Below are 3,364 nucleotides of genomic sequence, written 5' to 3'. Positions count from 1 at the left end.
AGGCTCGGGGGGGTGGGGCGGGGGGGGTCGTTGTCAGGACAAGTTCTTAGTGGAAGAGGAACCTTCTCTCCTCAGTTCCAGCCAAAGCCCTGGGGAGAGCAGCAATGCCACCCCCGTCCCCCCGAACCGAGCCTGCCGCTTCCAGGCCCATCCCCATTCTGAGTGCCAGTTACAGGAAACATAAAAGGCCCATCTGCAAGTTCCTTGGCCCCGGACCAGGGAGGTGCGCGGCTGCCCACTGGGAGGCAGAGCCATGATTTGGGGATATTCTTAGCAAACCACTGGCTCCCCTCCCGGAGGCCCAGAAGGCAGCAGGCCCTGTCTGCCATTTCCCGACCCTGCGTGGAGGTCCCGCAGAGCTCAGGAGTGGCTGGTGGGCCGGGGTGAGGACAAAGCCCTGCAGCTTTCCAACAAGCAGTGCCTGCATGCCCAGCCTTCCCAGGGCCGGGCACCTGACTGCTGGGGCAGCTCTGCAGTCCTGGCCCAGGCTCACCATCAAAGCTCCACTGACTGAGACGCGGTGCCAGACCCTGGACCACATGCGTTCCCCAGGTTGTCTGCCATTTAACCCTCACAGCACCCCCAAGGGCTGGGTCACTGGCCCCACTTTTTAATAACGAGTTTCATTTTAAGTGAGTTATTTAAGACATTAAGTAATTTGCCCAGGGTCATACAGCGAGTTCATGTCAAGCTGTATCTGGACTCTGGGCTGGCTCCCAGTCTCCAGGGTGGGCAGATGGGAGCCAGAGGTAGGAGGCCCCCTCCCTGCCCGAGCCCAGGGAGGTGCAGTCCACATGGGAGAACAACGGTTTCATCAAGGACCCTAAGCATGGCTACACTCTCTCCCTACCAGGATGGTCCCTTCCATGCCAGGCACCCTCAGCTTGGGCTCAGAAGGAGAGTCCCCATTCAGATCCCTGTCGCCCCACCCCCCCACCCCCCCGCAGGCCCAGGACACAGCCTCTCTTCTGGAGACTCAGGAAAGATGAGACTCAAAGGTTCAGGGAGCCCTGCTCATGCTAAGGTATGCACCCAGCCCTGTTACTAGGTCAAATGATTCTCAGAGCCAGACAGGGAATACTGAACCCTCTGGGGTCTTCAAATCCGAGTGGGGATCTAGAGATGAAGCCACCCCACAAAGCACCTGCACCATCACCCCAAGCAGGACCAGTTCCGAACATTGCTGCCACATGGGGTCACGGGACAACTGAGCGGTCCCCACCTCAGTCTGCATCTCAGTACCCACCTCTGTGGGGTCCTGGCCTCTGCTGTCAGGTGACTCAGCAGGTACAGGTGTCTGTCTCCCCACGGAGCCCATAGCCACCTCCATGTCTGCCCAGGTACTCAAGCCACTTCTATGTGGCTTCAGCCATGTCTTGTGCCCATGAATGTCAGCTCACATCCATGTGGGTAGCCCAAATGTCTGCACACTTACACATGTGCCTCCCATGTGTGTGTATTGGGGGGGGGGGTGCAAATCCCAGTGAAGGAGCAGATCTGTCTACGTAGGATCTGTGGCCCATGTTTCTGTGTTCACACTGTCTGCCCCTATACACATCTTGCCCACCTCCATCGTCTTCCTGTCTGTCGTCATGTCTCTATCCAGTGTCTGTCTGCCCACGCACTACAAACCTGCATACACATACATCTCTGCTCACACAGCATTCCCCACCTGTGCCCGAGTGACCCTGCGTGTGCCACCTGTTCGGAGTGGGTGGGCATGTTCACCCTAGTGCTCACCGTGCTGGCCAAGGCTGCGGGGTGAGCTCAGCAACTCCCACTCCTACAACAGCGCCCAAGGCTGCGGGCACAAGCACACTGCCACCTCCGCAAAGTCTTCCAGAAAAGCAGAAACGTGCCAGGGATGTTGGGGGAGGGCAGAGCCCCAGACACAACAGAACCTCAGACGTGAGGTCAGCGCTGCCCCGGGTACCTCCCACCTCAAGCCAGCCCTGCCCAGCCCACCCACCTCCAACACCCCAACCCCAGCACCCATGGCCAGTAATAGAGTGCCTGTCTGCACTCACAGGAAACAGTGTCTGGTTCAGGGCCTCCTCCCACCTCATCCCCAGCCCCCAGCAATAGAGGCTCTTAAGAAAGGAAGTGAGGACTTCCTCCCGGCTGGCCCCTGAACCTCCAATAAGGCTGGATCTAGACCCCAAACCTCAAAGGTCCCAGGGCAGCTGGGAGAGGCCGGTGCTCAGCCTGACCCCAGAAGTCCAAAGAGTTTCTTCAGAAATCTACCAGCAGGGGGAAAAAACACGTGGGAGGGGGATGGAGGAACATATGCATATGAAGGGGATGCCTGAGCCCTCCTGCTGCCCCTGTCCCTGTGAGGGCTGGGGAGGGCCTCATTACTAGCAGGTAAGTAGGAAGGATGGGTATGGGGCCAGAATGTTTTAAGCGTAACTTGCATGATTGCAAGAGAACTGGATTCCCGCCCCCATCTCCTCCCTGAAGCAGCCTGTCACTCAGTTAGCAATGAATCGTGTGTGGCCTCTTAGCATTTACACTGTCATTACTAGTCCGGGGCTGGTATGGAAGTCCCGTATCAGCACACTGGTTTCTGCCTTATCTTCCCCAATGGGGCTGAGCCACCAGAGGACACAACCCTCCACCTCCTCCCACACTGCCACCCTCCCAGGCAGGGCCCCGAGCCTGGCTGTAAGAGGCACTTGGTCGCTGGGTCAGGTTGCTCTGCAGAAAAGCCAGGGGTTTGTGGCTGGGCCGCTGGTTGGGAAGGTAAAGAACCCCAGAAGCTGGATGAAAGCAGTGAGATGTCTTCCTTCTTCCACCTCTGACTCCCCGTGAAAGAGACCACGTTCCAGCCACCCTGGCCGCTTTCCAGGAGGCAGCAGGTCTGCCCCACACCATCCTCTGCTTCCTGGCAGGTGGGGGTGGCTCTCTTGGGAGCCCCAGACTGGCAGAGGGCGAGGACCAGAGTGGCTCCGAATCAAAGCTTGTGCCCACTGGTACCTCTGGGCTCTCCCCCTTCCACAGGCCTCAAGCCCCCAGCATATGAGCCCGGGGGACCCCAAGTGTGGATCAGGAGACAGCTTCCCTCCCTGCCCGCCACGACGCGGGAAGCCCAGCGCAGGGGCCACCCCCAGCTCTAGCGGTGAAGGTGGAGGTGTTGCCAGCCCACGTCTAACCGGGAGCAAGGAAAACCCCGGGAGAGAGGTTAGCCCAGAGCGCGACAAACAAAACGACCCGGGACCCGCTCACAGTTTAGTGTGCGCCGTCCCGCTCCCTCCCGGCACCAATCCCGTGCGAGTCTGGGTGGGGGCCCATCTCCTCTCCCCTCCTTCCCGGGAGCCCCGAGAGGCCGAGCTCCCGGGGATGCTGAGTGGGTGGTCGGAGCAGC

General features: G+C 59.7%; 1 protein-coding gene across 3 annotated transcripts in view; it reads right to left on the bottom strand.

The window, feature by feature from the left end:
• PALD1 (phosphatase domain containing, paladin 1) overlaps positions 1–3,364 on the bottom strand; it is an 86,709-nt gene that overhangs the window by 82,491 nt on the left and 854 nt on the right. The window lies entirely within an intron of this gene.

Source organism: Myotis davidii, unplaced genomic scaffold (assembly GCF_000327345.1).
Source record: "Myotis davidii unplaced genomic scaffold, ASM32734v1 scaffold134, whole genome shotgun sequence".
Lineage (NCBI taxonomy): Eukaryota > Metazoa > Chordata > Mammalia > Chiroptera > Vespertilionidae > Myotis > Myotis davidii.
This window is presented reverse-complemented; position numbering and strand designations above follow the sequence as displayed.